Source organism: Pungitius pungitius, chromosome 5, assembly GCF_949316345.1.
Source record: "Pungitius pungitius chromosome 5, fPunPun2.1, whole genome shotgun sequence".
Taxonomy (NCBI): Eukaryota; Metazoa; Chordata; class Actinopteri; order Perciformes; family Gasterosteidae; genus Pungitius; species Pungitius pungitius.
Window position 1 is genome coordinate 8206120 of NC_084904.1, and position 20461 is coordinate 8226580.

Below are 20461 nucleotides of genomic sequence, written 5' to 3' on the forward strand. Positions count from 1 at the left end.
CCATAATGTAACAAAGTAATCTACCTAAAAAATGCACTTATGTCAATACTACACACAGTGCCTCAAGAAATGACGCTCCAGCACGGCACTATATCACATCTGATATTTCATGCTGTGTTGTACAAAAGATAAGGAATTCACCAACATAGTCAATAAAGGACATCCTGGTATTTATTATAATTTCAATGCCTTACATCATTTTCAAGTGAGGATGGCCGAGTGGTCTAAGGCGCTGCGTTAAGGTCGCAGTCTCCCCTGGAGGCGTGGGTTCAAATCCCACTTCTGACAAATGGTCTCGCTTCTTCGTTGGATATGTTGTTTGTTGAAAGGTATTTGGAAATGAAGATCAGAGATGGATTTTATGTTAAGTTACAGAAGTTGTAATCACAAAGAAATTAATGCATTTAAATGCTCTCGACATACCATAAAATACAAACCACTTTTGACTTAATTTTTCAACTTTGGAAACGTATTGCTGCCAGAAGTGTTTAGGTTTTGTAAGTCCAAAAAATGACGTTGGAAGGTAAACCTGGAAAAAAGGCCATAATGTAACAAAGTAATCTACCTTAAAAATGCACTTATGTCAATGCTACACACAGTGCCTCAAGAAATGACGCTCCAGCACGGCACTATATCACATCTGATATTTCATGCTGTGTTGTAGAAAAGATAAGGAATTCACCAACAGTCAATAAAGGACATCCTGGTATTTATTATAATTTCAATGCCTTACATCATTTTCAAGTGAGGATGGCCGAGTGGTCTAAGGCGCTGCGTTAAGGTCGCAGTCTCCCCTGGAGGCGTGGGTTCAAATCCCACTTCTGACAAATGGTCTCGCTTCTTCGTTGGATATGTTTGTTGAAAGGTATTTGGAAATGAAGATCAGAGATGGATTTTATGTTAAGTTACAGAAGTTGTAATCACAAAGAAATTAATGCATTTAAATGCTCTCGACATACCATAAAATACAAACCACTTTTGACTTAATTTTTCAACTTTGGAAACGTATTGCTGCCAGAAGTGTTTAGGTTTTGTAAGTCCAAAAAATGACGTTGGAAGGTAAACCTGGAAAAAAGGCCATAATGTAACAAAGTAATCTACCTAAAAAATGCACTTATGTCAATACTACACACAGTGCCTCAAGAAATGACGCTCCAGCACGGCACTATATCACATCTGATATTTCATGCTGTGTTGTACAAAAGATAAGGAATTCACCAACATAGTCAATAAAGGACATCCTGGTATTTATTATAATTTCAATGCCTTACATCATTTTTAAGTCAGGATGGCCGAGTGGTCTAAGGCGCTGCGTTAAGGTCGCAGTATCCCCTGGAGGCGTGGGTTCAAATCCCACTTCTGACAAATGGTCTCGCTTCTTCGTTGGATATGTTGTTTGTTGAAAGGTATTTGGAAAGGAAGATCAGAGATGGATTTTATGTTAAGTTACAGATGCTGTAATCACAAAGAAATTAATGCATTTAAATGCTCTCGACATACCATAAAATACAAACCACTTTTGACTTAATTTTTCAACTTTGGAAACGTATTGCTGCCAGAAGTGTTTAGGTTTTGTAAGTCCAAAACATGAGGTTGGAAGGTAAACCTTGAAAACAGGCCATAATGTAACAAAGTAATCTACCTTAAAAATGCACTTATGTCAATGCTACACACAGTGCCTCAAGAAATGACGCTCCAGCACGGCACTATATCACATCTGATATTTCATGCTGTGTTGTAGAAAAGATAAGGAATTCACCAACAGTCAATAAAGGACATCCTGGTATTTATTATAATTTCAATGCCTTACATCATTTTCAAGTGAGGATGGCCGAGTGGTCTAAGGCGCTGCGTTAAGGTCGCAGTCTCCCCTGGAGGCGTGGGTTCAAATCCCACTTCTGACAAATGGTCTCGCTTCTTCGTTGGATATGTTTGTTGAAAGGTATTTGGAAATGAAGATCAGAGATGGATTTTATGTTAAGTTACAGAAGTTGTAATCACAAAGAAATTAATGCATTTAAATGCTCTCGACATACCATAAAATACAAACCACTTTTGACTTAATTTTTCAACTTTGGAAACGTATTGCTGCCAGAAGTGTTTAGGTTTTGTAAGTCCAAAAAATGACGTTGGAAGGTAAACCTGGAAAAAAGGCCATAATGTAACAAAGTAATCTACCTAAAAAATGCACTTATGTCAATACTACACACAGTGCCTCAAGAAATGACGCTCCAGCACGGCACTATATCACATCTGATATTTCATGCTGTGTTGTACAAAAGATAAGGAATTCACCAACATAGTCAATAAAGGACATCCTGGTATTTATTATAATTTCAATGCCTTACATCATTTTCAAGTCAGGATGGCCGAGTGGTCTAAGGCGCTGCGTTAAGGTCGCAGTCTCCCCTGGAGGCGTGGGTTCAAATCCCACTTCTGACAAATGGTCTCGCTTCTTCGTTGGATATGTTTGTTGAAAGGTATTTGGAAATGAAGATCAGAGATGGATTTTATGTTAAGTTACAGAAGTTGTAATCACAAAGAAATTAATGCATTTAAATGCTCTCGACATACCATAAAATACAAACCACTTTTGACTTAATTTTTCAACTTTGGAAACGTATTGCTGCCAGAAGTGTTTAGGTTTTGTAAGTCCAAAAAATGACGTTGGAAGGTAAACCTGGAAAAAAGGCCATAATGTAACAAAGTAATCTACCTTAAAAATGCACTTATGTCAATGCTACACACAGTGCCTCAAGAAATGACGCTCCAGCACGGCACTATATCACATCTGATATTTCATGCTGTGTTGTAGAAAAGATAAGGAATTCACCAACAGTCAATAAAGGACATCCTGGTATTTATTATAATTTCAATGCCTTACATCATTTTCAAGTGAGGATGGCCGAGTGGTCTAAGGCGCTGCGTTAAGGTCGCAGTCTCCCCTGGAGGCGTGGGTTCAAATCCCACTTCTGACAAATGGTCTCGCTTCTTCGTTGGATATGTTTGTTGAAAGGTATTTGGAAATGAAGATCAGAGATGGATTTTATGTTAAGTTACAGAAGTTGTAATCACAAAGAAATTAATGCATTTAAATGCTCTCGACATACCATAAAATACAAACCACTTTTGACTTAATTTTTCAACTTTGGAAACGTATTGCTGCCAGAAGTGTTTAGGTTTTGTAAGTCCAAAAAATGACGTTGGAAGGTAAACCTGGAAAAAAGGCCATAATGTAACAAATTAATCTACCTTAAAAATGCACTTATGTCAATGCTACACACAGTGCCTCAAGAAATGACGCTCCAGCACGGCACTATATCACATCTGATATTTCATGCTGTGTTGTAGAAAAGATAAGGAATTCACCAACAGTCAATAAAGGACATCCTGGTATTTATTATAATTTCAATGCCTTACATCATTTTCAAGTGAGGATGGCCGAGTGGTCTAAGGCGCTGCGTTAAGGTCGCAGTCTCCCCTGGAGGCGTGGGTTCAAATCCCACTTCTGACAAATGGTCTCGCTTCTTCGTTGGATATGTTTGTTGAAAGGTATTTGGAAATGAAGATCAGAGATGGATTTTATGTTAAGTTACAGAAGTTGTAATCACAAAGAAATTAATGCATTTAAATGCTCTCGACATACCATAAAATACAAACCACTTTTGACTTAATTTTTCAACTTTGGAAACGTATTGCTGCCAGAAGTGTTTAGGTTTTGTAAGTCCAAAAAATGACGTTGGAAGGTAAACCTGGAAAAAAGGCCATAATGTAACAAAGTAATCTACCTTAAAAATGCACTTATGTCAATGCTACACACAGTGCCTCAAGAAATGACGCTCCAGCACGGCACTATATCACATCTGATATTTCATGCTGTGTTGTAGAAAAGATAAGGAATTCACCAACAGTCAATAAAGGACATCCTGGTATTTATTATAATTTCAATGCCTTACATCATTTTCAAGTGAGGATGGCCGAGTGGTCTAAGGCGCTGCGTTAAGGTCGCAGTCTCCCCTGGAGGCGTGGGTTCAAATCCCACTTCTGACAAATGGTCTCGCTTCTTCGTTGGATATGTTTGTTGAAAGGTATTTGGAAATGAAGATCAGAGATGGATTTTATGTTAAGTTACAGAAGTTGTAATCACAAAGAAATTAATGCATTTAAATGCTCTCGACATACCATAAAATACAAACCACTTTTGACTTAATTTTTCAACTTTGGAAACGTATTGCTGCCAGAAGTGTTTAGGTTTTGTAAGTCCAAAAAATGACGTTGGAAGGTAAACCTGGAAAAAAGGCCATAATGTAACAAAGTAATCTACCTAAAAAATGCACTTATGTCAATACTACACACAGTGCCTCAAGAAATGACGCTCCAGCACGGCACTATATCACATCTGATATTTCATGCTGTGTTGTACAAAAGATAAGGAATTCACCAACATAGTCAATAAAGGACATCCTGGTATTTATTATAATTTCAATGCCTTACATCATTTTCAAGTGAGGATGGCCGAGTGGTCTAAGGCGCTGCGTTAAGGTCGCAGTCTCCCCTGGAGGCGTGGGTTCAAATCCCACTTCTGACAAATGGTCTCGCTTCTTCGTTGGATATGTTGTTTGTTGAAAGGTATTTGGAAATGAAGATCAGAGATGGATTTTATGTTAAGTTACAGAAGTTGTAATCACAAAGAAATTAATGCATTTAAATGCTCTCGACATACCATAAAATACAAACCACTTTTGACTTAATTTTTCAACTTTGGAAACGTATTGCTGCCAGAAGTGTTTAGGTTTTGTAAGTCCAAAAAATGACGTTGGAAGGTAAACCTGGAAAAAAGGCCATAATGTAACAAAGTAATCTACCTTAAAAATGCACTTATGTCAATGCTACACACAGTGCCTCAAGAAATGACGCTCCAGCACGGCACTATATCACATCTGATATTTCATGCTGTGTTGTAGAAAAGATAAGGAATTCACCAACAGTCAATAAAGGACATCCTGGTATTTATTATAATTTCAATGCCTTACATCATTTTCAAGTGAGGATGGCCGAGTGGTCTAAGGCGCTGCGTTAAGGTCGCAGTCTCCCCTGGAGGCGTGGGTTCAAATCCCACTTCTGACAAATGGTCTCGCTTCTTCGTTGGATATGTTTGTTGAAAGGTATTTGGAAATGAAGATCAGAGATGGATTTTATGTTAAGTTACAGAAGTTGTAATCACAAAGAAATTAATGCATTTAAATGCTCTCGACATACCATAAAATACAAACCACTTTTGACTTAATTTTTCAACTTTGGAAACGTATTGCTGCCAGAAGTGTTTAGGTTTTGTAAGTCCAAAAAATGACGTTGGAAGGTAAACCTGGAAAAAAGGCCATAATGTAACAAAGTAATCTACCTTAAAAATGCACTTATGTCAATGCTACACACAGTGCCTCAAGAAATGACGCTCCAGCACGGCACTATATCACATCTGATATTTCATGCTGTGTTGTAGAAAAGATAAGGAATTCACCAACAGTCAATAAAGGACATCCTGGTATTTATTATAATTTCAATGCCTTACATCATTTTCAAGTGAGGATGGCCGAGTGGTCTAAGGCGCTGCGTTAAGGTCGCAGTCTCCCCTGGAGGCGTGGGTTCAAATCCCACTTCTGACAAATGGTCTCGCTTCTTCGTTGGATATGTTTGTTGAAAGGTATTTGGAAATGAAGATCAGAGATGGATTTTATGTTAAGTTACAGAAGTTGTAATCACAAAGAAATTAATGCATTTAAATGCTCTCGACATACCATAAAATACAAACCACTTTTGACTTAATTTTTCAACTTTGGAAACGTATTGCTGCCAGAAGTGTTTAGGTTTTGTAAGTCCAAAAAATGACGTTGGAAGGTAAACCTGGAAAAAAGGCCATAATGTAACAAAGTAATCTACCTAAAAAATGCACTTATGTCAATACTACACACAGTGCCTCAAGAAATGACGCTCCAGCACGGCACTATATCACATCTGATATTTCATGCTGTGTTGTACAAAAGATAAGGAATTCACCAACATAGTCAATAAAGGACATCCTGGTATTTATTATAATTTCAATGCCTTACATCATTTTTAAGTCAGGATGGCCGAGTGGTCTAAGGCGCTGCGTTAAGGTCGCAGTATCCCCTGGAGGCGTGGGTTCAAATCCCACTTCTGACAAATGGTCTCGCTTCTTCGTTGGATATGTTGTTTGTTGAAAGGTATTTGGAAAGGAAGATCAGAGATGGATTTTATGTTAAGTTACAGATGCTGTAATCACAAAGAAATTAATGCATTTAAATGCTCTCGACATACCATAAAATACAAACCACTTTTGACTTAATTTTTCAACTTTGGAAACGTATTGCTGCCAGAAGTGTTTAGGTTTTGTAAGTCCAAAACATGAGGTTGGAAGGTAAACCTTGAAAACAGGCCATAATGTAACAAAGTAATCTACCTTAAAAATGCACTTATGTCAATGCTACACACAGTGCCTCAAGAAATGATGCTCCAGCACGGCACTATATCACATCTGATATTTCATGCTGTGTTGTAGAAAAGATAAGGAATTCACCAACAGTCAATAAAGGACATCCTGGTATTTATTATAATTTCAATGCCTTACATCATTTTCAAGTGAGGATGGCCGAGTGGTCTAAGGCGCTGCGTTAAGGTCGCAGTCTCCCCTGGAGGCGTGGGTTCAAATCCCACTTCTGACAAATGGTCTCGCTTCTTCGTTGGATATGTTTGTTGAAAGGTATTTGGAAATGAAGATCAGAGATGGATTTTATGTTAAGTTACAGAAGTTGTAATCACAAAGAAATTAATGCATTTAAATGCTCTCGACATACCATAAAATACAAACCACTTTTGACTTAATTTTTCAACTTTGGAAACGTATTGCTGCCAGAAGTGTTTAGGTTTTGTAAGTCCAAAAAATGACGTTGGAAGGTAAACCTGGAAAAAAGGCCATAATGTAACAAAGTAATCTACCTAAAAAATGCACTTATGTCAATACTACACACAGTGCCTCAAGAAATGACGCTCCAGCACGGCACTATATCACATCTGATATTTCATGCTGTGTTGTACAAAAGATAAGGAATTCACCAACATAGTCAATAAAGGACATCCTGGTATTTATTATAATTTCAATGCCTTACATCATTTTCAAGTGAGGATGGCCGAGTGGTCTAAGGCGCTGCGTTAAGGTCGCAGTCTCCCCTGGAGGCGTGGGTTCAAATCCCACTTCTGACAAATGGTCTCGCTTCTTCGTTGGATATGTTGTTTGTTGAAAGGTATTTGGAAATGAAGATCAGAGATGGATTTTATGTTAAGTTACAGAAGTTGTAATCACAAAGAAATTAATGCATTTAAATGCTCTCGACATACCATAAAATACAAACCACTTTTGACTTAATTTTTCAACTTTGGAAACGTATTGCTGCCAGAAGTGTTTAGGTTTTGTAAGTCCAAAAAATGACGTTGGAAGGTAAACCTGGAAAAAAGGCCATAATGTAACAAAGTAATCTACCTTAAAAATGCACTTATGTCAATGCTACACACAGTGCCTCAAGAAATGACGCTCCAGCACGGCACTATATCACATCTGATATTTCATGCTGTGTTGTAGAAAAGATAAGGAATTCACCAACAGTCAATAAAGGACATCCTGGTATTTATTATAATTTCAATGCCTTACATCATTTTCAAGTGAGGATGGCCGAGTGGTCTAAGGCGCTGCGTTAAGGTCGCAGTCTCCCCTGGAGGCGTGGGTTCAAATCCCACTTCTGACAAATGGTCTCGCTTCTTCGTTGGATATGTTTGTTGAAAGGTATTTGGAAATGAAGATCAGAGATGGATTTTATGTTAAGTTACAGAAGTTGTAATCACAAAGAAATTAATGCATTTAAATGCTCTCGACATACCATAAAATACAAACCACTTTTGACTTAATTTTTCAACTTTGGAAACGTATTGCTGCCAGAAGTGTTTAGGTTTTGTAAGTCCAAAAAATGACGTTGGAAGGTAAACCTGGAAAAAAGGCCATAATGTAACAAAGTAATCTACCTTAAAAATGCACTTATGTCAATGCTACACACAGTGCCTCAAGAAATGACGCTCCAGCACGGCACTATATCACATCTGATATTTCATGCTGTGTTGTAGAAAAGATAAGGAATTCACCAACAGTCAATAAAGGACATCCTGGTATTTATTATAATTTCAATGCCTTACATCATTTTCAAGTGAGGATGGCCGAGTGGTCTAAGGCGCTGCGTTAAGGTCGCAGTCTCCCCTGGAGGCGTGGGTTCAAATCCCACTTCTGACAAATGGTCTCGCTTCTTCGTTGGATATGTTTGTTGAAAGGTATTTGGAAATGAAGATCAGAGATGGATTTTATGTTAAGTTACAGAAGTTGTAATCACAAAGAAATTAATGCATTTAAATGCTCTCGACATACCATAAAATACAAACCACTTTTGACTTAATTTTTCAACTTTGGAAACGTATTGCTGCCAGAAGTGTTTAGGTTTTGTAAGTCCAAAAAATGACGTTGGAAGGTAAACCTGGAAAAAAGGCCATAATGTAACAAAGTAATCTACCTAAAAAATGCACTTATGTCAATACTACACACAGTGCCTCAAGAAATGACGCTCCAGCACGGCACTATATCACATCTGATATTTCATGCTGTGTTGTACAAAAGATAAGGAATTCACCAACATAGTCAATAAAGGACATCCTGGTATTTATTATAATTTCAATGCCTTACATCATTTTTAAGTCAGGATGGCCGAGTGGTCTAAGGCGCTGCGTTAAGGTCGCAGTATCCCCTGGAGGCGTGGGTTCAAATCCCACTTCTGACAAATGGTCTCGCTTCTTCGTTGGATATGTTGTTTGTTGAAAGGTATTTGGAAAGGAAGATCAGAGATGGATTTTATGTTAAGTTACAGATGCTGTAATCACAAAGAAATTAATGCATTTAAATGCTCTCGACATACCATAAAATACAAACCACTTTTGACTTAATTTTTCAACTTTGGAAACGTATTGCTGCCAGAAGTGTTTAGGTTTTGTAAGTCCAAAACATGAGGTTGGAAGGTAAACCTTGAAAACAGGCCATAATGTAACAAAGTAATCTACCTTAAAAATGCACTTATGTCAATGCTACACACAGTGCCTCAAGAAATGACGCTCCAGCACGGCACTATATCACATCTGATATTTCATGCTGTGTTGTAGAAAAGATAAGGAATTCACCAACAGTCAATAAAGGACATCCTGGTATTTATTATAATTTCAATGCCTTACATCATTTTCAAGTGAGGATGGCCGAGTGGTCTAAGGCGCTGCGTTAAGGTCGCAGTCTCCCCTGGAGGCGTGGGTTCAAATCCCACTTCTGACAAATGGTCTCGCTTCTTCGTTGGATATGTTTGTTGAAAGGTATTTGGAAATGAAGATCAGAGATGGATTTTATGTTAAGTTACAGAAGTTGTAATCACAAAGAAATTAATGCATTTAAATGCTCTCGACATACCATAAAATACAAACCACTTTTGACTTAATTTTTCAACTTTGGAAACGTATTGCTGCCAGAAGTGTTTAGGTTTTGTAAGTCCAAAAAATGACGTTGGAAGGTAAACCTGGAAAAAAGGCCATAATGTAACAAAGTAATCTACCTAAAAAATGCACTTATGTCAATACTACACACAGTGCCTCAAGAAATGACGCTCCAGCACGGCACTATATCACATCTGATATTTCATGCTGTGTTGTACAAAAGATAAGGAATTCACCAACATAGTCAATAAAGGACATCCTGGTATTTATTATAATTTCAATGCCTTACATCATTTTCAAGTCAGGATGGCCGAGTGGTCTAAGGCGCTGCGTTAAGGTCGCAGTCTCCCCTGGAGGCGTGGGTTCAAATCCCACTTCTGACAAATGGTCTCGCTTCTTCGTTGGATATGTTTGTTGAAAGGTATTTGGAAATGAAGATCAGAGATGGATTTTATGTTAAGTTACAGAAGTTGTAATCACAAAGAAATTAATGCATTTAAATGCTCTCGACATACCATAAAATACAAACCACTTTTGACTTAATTTTTCAACTTTGGAAACGTATTGCTGCCAGAAGTGTTTAGGTTTTGTAAGTCCAAAAAATGACGTTGGAAGGTAAACCTGGAAAAAAGGCCATAATGTAACAAAGTAATCTACCTTAAAAATGCACTTATGTCAATGCTACACACAGTGCCTCAAGAAATGACGCTCCAGCACGGCACTATATCACATCTGATATTTCATGCTGTGTTGTAGAAAAGATAAGGAATTCACCAACAGTCAATAAAGGACATCCTGGTATTTATTATAATTTCAATGCCTTACATCATTTTCAAGTGAGGATGGCCGAGTGGTCTAAGGCGCTGCGTTAAGGTCGCAGTCTCCCCTGGAGGCGTGGGTTCAAATCCCACTTCTGACAAATGGTCTCGCTTCTTCGTTGGATATGTTTGTTGAAAGGTATTTGGAAATGAAGATCAGAGATGGATTTTATGTTAAGTTACAGAAGTTGTAATCACAAAGAAATTAATGCATTTAAATGCTCTCGACATACCATAAAATACAAACCACTTTTGACTTAATTTTTCAACTTTGGAAACGTATTGCTGCCAGAAGTGTTTAGGTTTTGTAAGTCCAAAAAATGACGTTGGAAGGTAAACCTGGAAAAAAGGCCATAATGTAACAAATTAATCTACCTTAAAAATGCACTTATGTCAATGCTACACACAGTGCCTCAAGAAATGACGCTCCAGCACGGCACTATATCACATCTGATATTTCATGCTGTGTTGTAGAAAAGATAAGGAATTCACCAACAGTCAATAAAGGACATCCTGGTATTTATTATAATTTCAATGCCTTACATCATTTTCAAGTGAGGATGGCCGAGTGGTCTAAGGCGCTGCGTTAAGGTCGCAGTCTCCCCTGGAGGCGTGGGTTCAAATCCCACTTCTGACAAATGGTCTCGCTTCTTCGTTGGATATGTTTGTTGAAAGGTATTTGGAAATGAAGATCAGAGATGGATTTTATGTTAAGTTACAGAAGTTGTAATCACAAAGAAATTAATGCATTTAAATGCTCTCGACATACCATAAAATACAAACCACTTTTGACTTAATTTTTCAACTTTGGAAACGTATTGCTGCCAGAAGTGTTTAGGTTTTGTAAGTCCAAAAAATGACGTTGGAAGGTAAACCTGGAAAAAAGGCCATAATGTAACAAAGTAATCTACCTTAAAAATGCACTTATGTCAATGCTACACACAGTGCCTCAAGAAATGACGCTCCAGCACGGCACTATATCACATCTGATATTTCATGCTGTGTTGTAGAAAAGATAAGGAATTCACCAACAGTCAATAAAGGACATCCTGGTATTTATTATAATTTCAATGCCTTACATCATTTTCAAGTGAGGATGGCCGAGTGGTCTAAGGCGCTGCGTTAAGGTCGCAGTCTCCCCTGGAGGCGTGGGTTCAAATCCCACTTCTGACAAATGGTCTCGCTTCTTCGTTGGATATGTTTGTTGAAAGGTATTTGGAAATGAAGATCAGAGATGGATTTTATGTTAAGTTACAGAAGTTGTAATCACAAAGAAATTAATGCATTTAAATGCTCTCGACATACCATAAAATACAAACCACTTTTGACTTAATTTTTCAACTTTGGAAACGTATTGCTGCCAGAAGTGTTTAGGTTTTGTAAGTCCAAAAAATGACGTTGGAAGGTAAACCTGGAAAAAAGGCCATAATGTAACAAAGTAATCTACCTAAAAAATGCACTTATGTCAATACTACACACAGTGCCTCAAGAAATGACGCTCCAGCACGGCACTATATCACATCTGATATTTCATGCTGTGTTGTACAAAAGATAAGGAATTCACCAACATAGTCAATAAAGGACATCCTGGTATTTATTATAATTTCAATGCCTTACATCATTTTCAAGTGAGGATGGCCGAGTGGTCTAAGGCGCTGCGTTAAGGTCGCAGTCTCCCCTGGAGGCGTGGGTTCAAATCCCACTTCTGACAAATGGTCTCGCTTCTTCGTTGGATATGTTGTTTGTTGAAAGGTATTTGGAAATGAAGATCAGAGATGGATTTTATGTTAAGTTACAGAAGTTGTAATCACAAAGAAATTAATGCATTTAAATGCTCTCGACATACCATAAAATACAAACCACTTTTGACTTAATTTTTCAACTTTGGAAACGTATTGCTGCCAGAAGTGTTTAGGTTTTGTAAGTCCAAAAAATGACGTTGGAAGGTAAACCTGGAAAAAAGGCCATAATGTAACAAAGTAATCTACCTTAAAAATGCACTTATGTCAATGCTACACACAGTGCCTCAAGAAATGACGCTCCAGCACGGCACTATATCACATCTGATATTTCATGCTGTGTTGTAGAAAAGATAAGGAATTCACCAACAGTCAATAAAGGACATCCTGGTATTTATTATAATTTCAATGCCTTACATCATTTTCAAGTGAGGATGGCCGAGTGGTCTAAGGCGCTGCGTTAAGGTCGCAGTCTCCCCTGGAGGCGTGGGTTCAAATCCCACTTCTGACAAATGGTCTCGCTTCTTCGTTGGATATGTTTGTTGAAAGGTATTTGGAAATGAAGATCAGAGATGGATTTTATGTTAAGTTACAGAAGTTGTAATCACAAAGAAATTAATGCATTTAAATGCTCTCGACATACCATAAAATACAAACCACTTTTGACTTAATTTTTCAACTTTGGAAACGTATTGCTGCCAGAAGTGTTTAGGTTTTGTAAGTCCAAAAAATGACGTTGGAAGGTAAACCTGGAAAAAAGGCCATAATGTAACAAAGTAATCTACCTTAAAAATGCACTTATGTCAATGCTACACACAGTGCCTCAAGAAATGACGCTCCAGCACGGCACTATATCACATCTGATATTTCATGCTGTGTTGTAGAAAAGATAAGGAATTCACCAACAGTCAATAAAGGACATCCTGGTATTTATTATAATTTCAATGCCTTACATCATTTTCAAGTGAGGATGGCCGAGTGGTCTAAGGCGCTGCGTTAAGGTCGCAGTCTCCCCTGGAGGCGTGGGTTCAAATCCCACTTCTGACAAATGGTCTCGCTTCTTCGTTGGATATGTTTGTTGAAAGGTATTTGGAAATGAAGATCAGAGATGGATTTTATGTTAAGTTACAGAAGTTGTAATCACAAAGAAATTAATGCATTTAAATGCTCTCGACATACCATAAAATACAAACCACTTTTGACTTAATTTTTCAACTTTGGAAACGTATTGCTGCCAGAAGTGTTTAGGTTTTGTAAGTCCAAAAAATGACGTTGGAAGGTAAACCTGGAAAAAAGGCCATAATGTAACAAAGTAATCTACCTAAAAAATGCACTTATGTCAATACTACACACAGTGCCTCAAGAAATGACGCTCCAGCACGGCACTATATCACATCTGATATTTCATGCTGTGTTGTACAAAAGATAAGGAATTCACCAACATAGTCAATAAAGGACATCCTGGTATTTATTATAATTTCAATGCCTTACATCATTTTTAAGTCAGGATGGCCGAGTGGTCTAAGGCGCTGCGTTAAGGTCGCAGTATCCCCTGGAGGCGTGGGTTCAAATCCCACTTCTGACAAATGGTCTCGCTTCTTCGTTGGATATGTTGTTTGTTGAAAGGTATTTGGAAAGGAAGATCAGAGATGGATTTTATGTTAAGTTACAGATGCTGTAATCACAAAGAAATTAATGCATTTAAATGCTCTCGACATACCATAAAATACAAACCACTTTTGACTTAATTTTTCAACTTTGGAAACGTATTGCTGCCAGAAGTGTTTAGGTTTTGTAAGTCCAAAACATGAGGTTGGAAGGTAAACCTTGAAAACAGGCCATAATGTAACAAAGTAATCTACCTTAAAAATGCACTTATGTCAATGCTACACACAGTGCCTCAAGAAATGACGCTCCAGCACGGCACTATATCACATCTGATATTTCATGCTGTGTTGTAGAAAAGATAAGGAATTCACCAACAGTCAATAAAGGACATCCTGGTATTTATTATAATTTCAATGCCTTACATCATTTTCAAGTGAGGATGGCCGAGTGGTCTAAGGCGCTGCGTTAAGGTCGCAGTCTCCCCTGGAGGCGTGGGTTCAAATCCCACTTCTGACAAATGGTCTCGCTTCTTCGTTGGATATGTTTGTTGAAAGGTATTTGGAAATGAAGATCAGAGATGGATTTTATGTTAAGTTACAGAAGTTGTAATCACAAAGAAATTAATGCATTTAAATGCTCTCGACATACCATAAAATACAAACCACTTTTGACTTAATTTTTCAACTTTGGAAACGTATTGCTGCCAGAAGTGTTTAGGTTTTGTAAGTCCAAAAAATGACGTTGGAAGGTAAACCTGGAAAAAAGGCCATAATGTAACAAAGTAATCTACCTAAAAAATGCACTTATGTCAATACTACACACAGTGCCTCAAGAAATGACGCTCCAGCACGGCACTATATCACATCTGATATTTCATGCTGTGTTGTACAAAAGATAAGGAATTCACCAACATAGTCAATAAAGGACATCCTGGTATTTATTATAATTTCAATGCCTTACATCATTTTCAAGTGAGGATGGCCGAGTGGTCTAAGGCGCTGCGTTAAGGTCGCAGTCTCCCCTGGAGGCGTGGGTTCAAATCCCACTTCTGACAAATGGTCTCGCTTCTTCGTTGGATATGTTTGTTGAAAGGTATTTGGAAATGAAGATCAGAGATGGATTTTATGTTAAGTTACAGAAGTTGTAATCACAAAGAAATTAATGCATTTAAATGCTCTCGACATACCATAAAATACAAACCACTTTTGACTTAATTTTTCAACTTTGGAAACGTATTGCTGCCAGAAGTGTTTAGGTTTTGTAAGTCCAAAAAATGACGTTGGAAGGTAAACCTGGAAAAAAGGCCATAATGTAACAAAGTAATCTACCTTAAAAATGCACTTATGTCAATGCTACACACAGTGCCTCAAGAAATGACGCTCCAGCACGGCACTATATCACATCTGATATTTCATGCTGTGTTGTAGAAAAGATAAGGAATTCACCAACAGTCAATAAAGGACATCCTGGTATTTATTATAATTTCAATGCCTTACATCATTTTCAAGTGAGGATGGCCGAGTGGTCTAAGGCGCTGCGTTAAGGTCGCAGTCTCCCCTGGAGGCGTGGGTTCAAATCCCACTTCTGACAAATGGTCTCGCTTCTTCGTTGGATATGTTGTTTGTTGAAAGGTATTTGGAAACGAAGATCAGAGATGGATTTTATGTTAAGTTACAGATGCTGTAATCACAAAGAAATTAATGCATTTAAATGCTCTCGACATACCATAAAATACAAACCACTTTTGACTTAATTTTTCAACTTTGGAAACGTATTGCTGCCAGAAGAGTTTAGGTTTTGTAAGTCCAAAAAATGACGTTGGAAGGTAAACCTGGAAAAAAGGCCATAATGTAACAAAGTAATCTACCTTAAAAATGCACTTATGTCAATGCTACACACAGTGCCTCAAGAAATGACGCTCCAGCACGGCACTATATCACATCTGATATTTCATGCTGTGTTGTACAAAGATAAGGAATTCACCAACATAGTCAATAAAGGACATCCTGGTATTTATTATAATTTCAATGCCTTACATCATTTTTAAGTCAGGATGGCCGAGTGGTCTAAGGCGCTGCGTTAAGGTCGCAGTCTCCCCTGGAGGCGTGGGTTCAAATCCCACTTCTGACAAATGGTCTCGCTTCTTCGTTGGATATGTTGTTTGTTGAAAGGTATTTGGAAACGAAGATCAGAGATGGATTTTATGTTAAGTTACAGATGCTGTAATCACAAAGAAATTAATGCATTTAAATGCTCTCGACATACCATAAAATACAAACCACTTTTGACTTAATTTTTCAACTTTGGAAACGTATTGCTGCCAGAAGTGTTTAGGTTTTGTAAGTCCAAAACATGAGGTTGGAAGGTAAACCTTGAAAACAGGCCATAATGTAACAAAGTAATCTACCTTAAAAATGCACTTATGTCAATGCTACACACAGTGCCTCAAGAAATGACGCTCCAGCACGGCACTATATCACATCTGATATTTCATGCTGTGTTGTACAAAAGATAAGGAATTCACCAACATAGTCAATAAAGGACATCCTGGTATTTATTATAATTTCAATGCCTTACATCATTTTTAAGTCAGGATGGCCGAGTGGTCTAAGGCGCTGCGTTAAGGTCGCAGTCTCCCCTGGAGGCGTGGGTTCAAATCCCACTTCTGACAAATGGTCTCGCTTCTTCGTTGGATATGTTGTTTGTTGAAAGGTATTTGGAAACGAAGATCAGAGATGGATTTTATGTTAAGTTACAGATGTTGTAATCACACAGAAATTAATGCATTTAAATGCTCTCGACATACCATAAAATACAAACCACTTTTGACTTAATTTTTCAACTTTGGAAACGTATTGCTGCCAGAAGTGTTTAGGTTTTGTAAGTCCAAAACATGAGGTTGGAAGGTAAACCTTGAAAACAGGCCATAATGTAACAAAGTAATCTACCTTAAAAATGCACTTATGTCAATGCTACACACAGTGCCTCAAGAAATGACGCTCCAGCACGGCACTATATCACATCTGATATTTCATGCTGTGTTGTACAAAAGATAAGGAATTCACCAACATAGTCAATAAAGGACATCCTGGTATTTATTATAATTTCAATGCCTTACATCGATTTTAAGTCAGGATGGCCGAGTGGTCTAAGGCGCTGCGTTAAGGTCGCAGTCTCCCCTGGAGGCGTGGGTTCAAATCCCACTTCTGACAAATGGTCTCGCTTCTTCGTTGGATATGTTGTTTGTTGAAAGGTATTTGGAAACGAAGATCAGAGATGGATTTTATGTTAAGTTACAGATGTTGTAATCACACAGAAATTAATGCATTTAAATGCTCTCGACATACCATAAAATACAAACCACTTTTGACTTAATTTTTCAACTTTGGAAACGTATTGCTGCCAGAAGTGTTTAGGTTTTGTAAGTCCAAAACATGAGGTTGGAAGGTAAACCTTGAAAACAGGCCATAATGTAACAAAGTAATCTACCTTAAAAATGCACTTATGTCAATGCTACACACAGTGCCTCAAGAAATGACGCTCCAGCACGGCACTATATCACATCTGATATTTCATGCTGTGTTGTACAAAAGATAAGGAATTCACCAACATAGTCAATAAAGGACATCCTGGTATTTATTATAATTTCAATGCCTTACATCGATTTTAAGTCAGGATGGCCGAGTGGTCTAAGGCGCTGCGTTAAGGTCGCAGTCTCCCCTGGAGGCGTGGGTTCAAATCCCACTTCTGACAAATGGTCTCGCTTCTTCGTTGGATATGTTTGTTGAAAGGTATTTGGAAACGAAGATCAGAGATGGATTTTATAGTAAGTTACAGAAGTTGTAATCACAAAGAAATTAATGCATTTAAATGCTCTCGACATACCATAAAATACAAACCACTTTTGACTTAATTTTTCAACTTTGGAAACCTATTGCTGCCAGAAGTGTTTAGGTTTTGTAAGTCCAAAAAATGACGTTGGAAGGTAAACCTGGAAAAAAGGCCATAATGTAACAAAGTAATCTACCTTAAAAATGCACTTATGTCAATGCTACACACAGTGCCTCAAGAAATGACGCTCCAGCACGGCACTATATCACATCTGATATTTCATGCTGTGTTGTAGAAAAGATAAGGAATTCACCAACAGTCAATAAAGGACATCCTGGTATTTATTATAATTTCAATGCCTTACATCATTTTCAAGTGAGGATGGCCGAGTGGTCTAAGGCGCTGCGTTAAGGTCGCAGTCTCCCCTGGAGGCGTGGGTTCAAATCCCACTTCTGACAAATGGTCTCGCTTCTTCGTTGGATATGTTTGTTGAAAGGTATTTGGAAACGAAGATCAGAGATGGATTTTATGTTAAGTTACAGAAGTTGTAATCACAAAGAAATTAATGCATTTAAATGCTCTCGACATACCATAAAATACAAACCACTTTTGACTTAATTTTTCAACTTTGGAAACGTATTGCTGCCAGAAGTGTTTAGGTTTTGTAAGTCCAAAAAATGACGTGGGAAGGTAAACCTGGAAAAAAGGCCATAATGTAACAAAGTAATCTACCTTAAAAATGCACTTATGTCAATGCTACACACAGTGCCTCAAGAAATGACGCTCCAGCACGGCACTATATCACATCTGATATTTCATGCTGTGTTGTACAAAAGATGCGGAATTCACCAACATAGTCAATAAAGGACATCCTGGTATTTATTATAATTTCAATGCCTTACATCGATTTTAAGTCAGGATGGCCGAGTGGTCTAAGGCGCTGCGTTAAGGTCGCAGTCTCCCCTGGAGGCGTGGGTTCAAATCCCACTTCTGACAAATGGTCTCGCTTCTTTGTTGGATATGTTGTTTGTTGAAAGGTATTTGGAAACGAAGATCAGAGATGGATTTTATGTTAAGTTACAGATGTTGTAATCACACAGAAATTAATGCATTTAAATGCTCTCGACATACCATAAAATACAAACCACTTTTGACTTAATTTTTCAACTTTGGAAACGTATTGCTGCCAGAAGTGTTTAGGTTTTGTAAGTCCAAAACATGAGGTTGGAAGGTAAACCTTGAAAACAGGCCATAATGTAACAAAGTAATCTACCTTAAAAATGCACTTATGTCAATGCTACACACAGTGCCTCAAGAAATGACGCTCCAGCACGGCACTATATCACATCTGATATTTCATGCTGTGTTGTACAAAAGATGCGGAATTCAACAACATAGTCAATAAAGGACATCCTGGTATTTATTATAATTTCAATGCCTTACATCATTTTCAAGTCAGGATGGCCGAGTGGTCTAAGGCGCTGCGTTAAGGTCGCAGTCTCCCCTGGAGGCGTGGGTTCAAATCCCACTTCTGACAAATGGTCTCGCTTCTTCGTTGGATATGTTGTTTGTTGAAAGGTATTTGGAAAGGAAGATCAGAGATGGATTTTATGTTAAGTTACAGATGCTGTAATCACAAAGAAATTAATGCATTTAAATGCTCTCGACATACCATAAAATACAAACCACTTTTGACTTAATTTTTCAACTTTGGAAACGTATTGCTGCCAGAAGTGTTTAGGTTTTGTAAGTCCAAAACATGAGGTTGGAAGGTAAACCTTGAAAACAGGCCATAATGTAACAAAGTAATCTACCTTAAAAATGCACTTATGTCAATGCTACACACAGTGCCTCAAGAAATGACGCTCCAGCACGGCACTATATCACATCTGATATTTCATGCTGTGTTGTACAAAAGATGCGGAATTCAACAACATAGTCAATAAAGGACATCCTGGTATTTATTATAATTTCAATGCCTTACATCATTTTCAAGTCAGGATGGCCGAGTGGTCTAAGGCGCTGCGTTAAGGTCGCAGTCTCCCCTGGAGGCGTGGGTTCAAATCCCACTTCTGACAAATGGTCTCGCTTCTTCGTTGGATATGTTTGTTGAAAGGTATTTGGAAATGAAGATCAGAGATGGATTTTATGTTAAGTTACAGAAGTTGTAATCACAAAGAAATTAATGCATTTAAATGCTCTCGACATACCATAAAATACAAACCACTTTTGACTTAATTTTTCAACTTTGGAAACGTATTGCTGCCAGAAGTGTCTAGGTTTTGTAAGTCCAAAAAATGACGTTGGAAGGTAAACCTGGAAAAAAGGCCATAATGTAACAAAGTAATCTACCTTAAAAATGCACTTATGTCAATGCTACACACAGTGCCTCAAGAAATGACGCTCCAGCACGGCACTATATCACATCTGATATTTCATGCTGTGTTGTAGAAAAGATAAGGAATTCACCATCAGTCAATAAAGGACATCCTGGTATTTATTATAATTTCAATGCCTTACATCATTTTCAAGTGAGGATGGCCGAGTGGTCTAAGGCGCTGCGTTAAGGTCGCAGTCTCCCCTGGAGGCGTGGGTTCAAATCCCACTTCTGACAAATGGTCTCGCTTCTTCGTTGGATATGTTTGTTGAAAGGTATTTGGAAACGAAGATCAGAGATGGATTTTATGTTAAGTTACAGATGTTGTAATCACAAAGAAATTAATGCATTTAAATGCTCTCGACATACCATAAAATACAAACCACTTTTGACTTAATTTTTCAACTTTGGAAACGTATTGCTGCCAGAAGTGTTTAGGTTTTGTAAGTCCAAAACATGAGGTTGGAAGGTAAACCTTGAAAACAGGCCATAATGTAACAAAG

At 37.9% G+C, this 20461-nt stretch overlaps 38 non-coding genes across 38 annotated transcripts; all 38 read left to right on the plus strand.

The window, feature by feature from the left end:
• Window positions 1–205: 205 nt before the first annotated feature.
• On the plus strand, window positions 206–288 carry trnal-aag (transfer RNA leucine (anticodon AAG)). The gene has a single exon. It is a non-coding gene; the product is annotated as a tRNA-Leu (tRNA).
• Window positions 289–744: 456 nt separating this feature from the next.
• trnal-aag (transfer RNA leucine (anticodon AAG)) lies at window positions 745–827 on the plus strand. Its single transcript has one exon. It is a non-coding gene; the product is annotated as a tRNA-Leu (tRNA).
• Window positions 828–1282: 455 nt separating this feature from the next.
• On the plus strand, window positions 1283–1365 carry trnal-aag (transfer RNA leucine (anticodon AAG)). The gene has a single exon. It is a non-coding gene; the product is annotated as a tRNA-Leu (tRNA).
• A 456-nt stretch (window positions 1366–1821) lies between these two features.
• Window positions 1822–1904, plus strand: trnal-aag (transfer RNA leucine (anticodon AAG)). Its single transcript has one exon. It is a non-coding gene; the product is annotated as a tRNA-Leu (tRNA).
• A 455-nt stretch (window positions 1905–2359) lies between these two features.
• On the plus strand, window positions 2360–2442 carry trnal-aag (transfer RNA leucine (anticodon AAG)). The gene has a single exon. It is a non-coding gene; the product is annotated as a tRNA-Leu (tRNA).
• A 453-nt stretch (window positions 2443–2895) lies between these two features.
• trnal-aag (transfer RNA leucine (anticodon AAG)) lies at window positions 2896–2978 on the plus strand. The gene has a single exon. It is a non-coding gene; the product is annotated as a tRNA-Leu (tRNA).
• Window positions 2979–3431: 453 nt separating this feature from the next.
• Window positions 3432–3514, plus strand: trnal-aag (transfer RNA leucine (anticodon AAG)). Its single transcript has one exon. It is a non-coding gene; the product is annotated as a tRNA-Leu (tRNA).
• A 453-nt stretch (window positions 3515–3967) lies between these two features.
• On the plus strand, window positions 3968–4050 carry trnal-aag (transfer RNA leucine (anticodon AAG)). Its single transcript has one exon. It is a non-coding gene; the product is annotated as a tRNA-Leu (tRNA).
• A 455-nt stretch (window positions 4051–4505) lies between these two features.
• trnal-aag (transfer RNA leucine (anticodon AAG)) lies at window positions 4506–4588 on the plus strand. Its single transcript has one exon. It is a non-coding gene; the product is annotated as a tRNA-Leu (tRNA).
• A 456-nt stretch (window positions 4589–5044) lies between these two features.
• On the plus strand, window positions 5045–5127 carry trnal-aag (transfer RNA leucine (anticodon AAG)). The gene has a single exon. It is a non-coding gene; the product is annotated as a tRNA-Leu (tRNA).
• A 453-nt stretch (window positions 5128–5580) lies between these two features.
• Window positions 5581–5663, plus strand: trnal-aag (transfer RNA leucine (anticodon AAG)). The gene has a single exon. It is a non-coding gene; the product is annotated as a tRNA-Leu (tRNA).
• Window positions 5664–6118: 455 nt separating this feature from the next.
• trnal-aag (transfer RNA leucine (anticodon AAG)) lies at window positions 6119–6201 on the plus strand. The gene has a single exon. It is a non-coding gene; the product is annotated as a tRNA-Leu (tRNA).
• Window positions 6202–6657: 456 nt separating this feature from the next.
• trnal-aag (transfer RNA leucine (anticodon AAG)) lies at window positions 6658–6740 on the plus strand. Its single transcript has one exon. It is a non-coding gene; the product is annotated as a tRNA-Leu (tRNA).
• Window positions 6741–7195: 455 nt separating this feature from the next.
• trnal-aag (transfer RNA leucine (anticodon AAG)) lies at window positions 7196–7278 on the plus strand. The gene has a single exon. It is a non-coding gene; the product is annotated as a tRNA-Leu (tRNA).
• A 456-nt stretch (window positions 7279–7734) lies between these two features.
• Window positions 7735–7817, plus strand: trnal-aag (transfer RNA leucine (anticodon AAG)). Its single transcript has one exon. It is a non-coding gene; the product is annotated as a tRNA-Leu (tRNA).
• Window positions 7818–8270: 453 nt separating this feature from the next.
• On the plus strand, window positions 8271–8353 carry trnal-aag (transfer RNA leucine (anticodon AAG)). The gene has a single exon. It is a non-coding gene; the product is annotated as a tRNA-Leu (tRNA).
• A 455-nt stretch (window positions 8354–8808) lies between these two features.
• On the plus strand, window positions 8809–8891 carry trnal-aag (transfer RNA leucine (anticodon AAG)). Its single transcript has one exon. It is a non-coding gene; the product is annotated as a tRNA-Leu (tRNA).
• A 456-nt stretch (window positions 8892–9347) lies between these two features.
• On the plus strand, window positions 9348–9430 carry trnal-aag (transfer RNA leucine (anticodon AAG)). The gene has a single exon. It is a non-coding gene; the product is annotated as a tRNA-Leu (tRNA).
• Window positions 9431–9885: 455 nt separating this feature from the next.
• Window positions 9886–9968, plus strand: trnal-aag (transfer RNA leucine (anticodon AAG)). Its single transcript has one exon. It is a non-coding gene; the product is annotated as a tRNA-Leu (tRNA).
• Window positions 9969–10421: 453 nt separating this feature from the next.
• On the plus strand, window positions 10422–10504 carry trnal-aag (transfer RNA leucine (anticodon AAG)). The gene has a single exon. It is a non-coding gene; the product is annotated as a tRNA-Leu (tRNA).
• A 453-nt stretch (window positions 10505–10957) lies between these two features.
• trnal-aag (transfer RNA leucine (anticodon AAG)) lies at window positions 10958–11040 on the plus strand. Its single transcript has one exon. It is a non-coding gene; the product is annotated as a tRNA-Leu (tRNA).
• Window positions 11041–11493: 453 nt separating this feature from the next.
• On the plus strand, window positions 11494–11576 carry trnal-aag (transfer RNA leucine (anticodon AAG)). Its single transcript has one exon. It is a non-coding gene; the product is annotated as a tRNA-Leu (tRNA).
• A 455-nt stretch (window positions 11577–12031) lies between these two features.
• Window positions 12032–12114, plus strand: trnal-aag (transfer RNA leucine (anticodon AAG)). Its single transcript has one exon. It is a non-coding gene; the product is annotated as a tRNA-Leu (tRNA).
• Window positions 12115–12570: 456 nt separating this feature from the next.
• On the plus strand, window positions 12571–12653 carry trnal-aag (transfer RNA leucine (anticodon AAG)). Its single transcript has one exon. It is a non-coding gene; the product is annotated as a tRNA-Leu (tRNA).
• A 453-nt stretch (window positions 12654–13106) lies between these two features.
• On the plus strand, window positions 13107–13189 carry trnal-aag (transfer RNA leucine (anticodon AAG)). The gene has a single exon. It is a non-coding gene; the product is annotated as a tRNA-Leu (tRNA).
• Window positions 13190–13644: 455 nt separating this feature from the next.
• On the plus strand, window positions 13645–13727 carry trnal-aag (transfer RNA leucine (anticodon AAG)). Its single transcript has one exon. It is a non-coding gene; the product is annotated as a tRNA-Leu (tRNA).
• Window positions 13728–14183: 456 nt separating this feature from the next.
• trnal-aag (transfer RNA leucine (anticodon AAG)) lies at window positions 14184–14266 on the plus strand. Its single transcript has one exon. It is a non-coding gene; the product is annotated as a tRNA-Leu (tRNA).
• A 455-nt stretch (window positions 14267–14721) lies between these two features.
• trnal-aag (transfer RNA leucine (anticodon AAG)) lies at window positions 14722–14804 on the plus strand. The gene has a single exon. It is a non-coding gene; the product is annotated as a tRNA-Leu (tRNA).
• Window positions 14805–15257: 453 nt separating this feature from the next.
• trnal-aag (transfer RNA leucine (anticodon AAG)) lies at window positions 15258–15340 on the plus strand. The gene has a single exon. It is a non-coding gene; the product is annotated as a tRNA-Leu (tRNA).
• A 457-nt stretch (window positions 15341–15797) lies between these two features.
• trnal-aag (transfer RNA leucine (anticodon AAG)) lies at window positions 15798–15880 on the plus strand. Its single transcript has one exon. It is a non-coding gene; the product is annotated as a tRNA-Leu (tRNA).
• A 458-nt stretch (window positions 15881–16338) lies between these two features.
• Window positions 16339–16421, plus strand: trnal-aag (transfer RNA leucine (anticodon AAG)). The gene has a single exon. It is a non-coding gene; the product is annotated as a tRNA-Leu (tRNA).
• Window positions 16422–16879: 458 nt separating this feature from the next.
• trnal-aag (transfer RNA leucine (anticodon AAG)) lies at window positions 16880–16962 on the plus strand. The gene has a single exon. It is a non-coding gene; the product is annotated as a tRNA-Leu (tRNA).
• A 458-nt stretch (window positions 16963–17420) lies between these two features.
• trnal-aag (transfer RNA leucine (anticodon AAG)) lies at window positions 17421–17503 on the plus strand. Its single transcript has one exon. It is a non-coding gene; the product is annotated as a tRNA-Leu (tRNA).
• A 453-nt stretch (window positions 17504–17956) lies between these two features.
• On the plus strand, window positions 17957–18039 carry trnal-aag (transfer RNA leucine (anticodon AAG)). Its single transcript has one exon. It is a non-coding gene; the product is annotated as a tRNA-Leu (tRNA).
• A 455-nt stretch (window positions 18040–18494) lies between these two features.
• On the plus strand, window positions 18495–18577 carry trnal-aag (transfer RNA leucine (anticodon AAG)). The gene has a single exon. It is a non-coding gene; the product is annotated as a tRNA-Leu (tRNA).
• Window positions 18578–19035: 458 nt separating this feature from the next.
• trnal-aag (transfer RNA leucine (anticodon AAG)) lies at window positions 19036–19118 on the plus strand. The gene has a single exon. It is a non-coding gene; the product is annotated as a tRNA-Leu (tRNA).
• A 458-nt stretch (window positions 19119–19576) lies between these two features.
• Window positions 19577–19659, plus strand: trnal-aag (transfer RNA leucine (anticodon AAG)). The gene has a single exon. It is a non-coding gene; the product is annotated as a tRNA-Leu (tRNA).
• Window positions 19660–20112: 453 nt separating this feature from the next.
• trnal-aag (transfer RNA leucine (anticodon AAG)) lies at window positions 20113–20195 on the plus strand. The gene has a single exon. It is a non-coding gene; the product is annotated as a tRNA-Leu (tRNA).
• The last annotated feature ends 266 nt before the right edge of the window (window positions 20196–20461 follow it).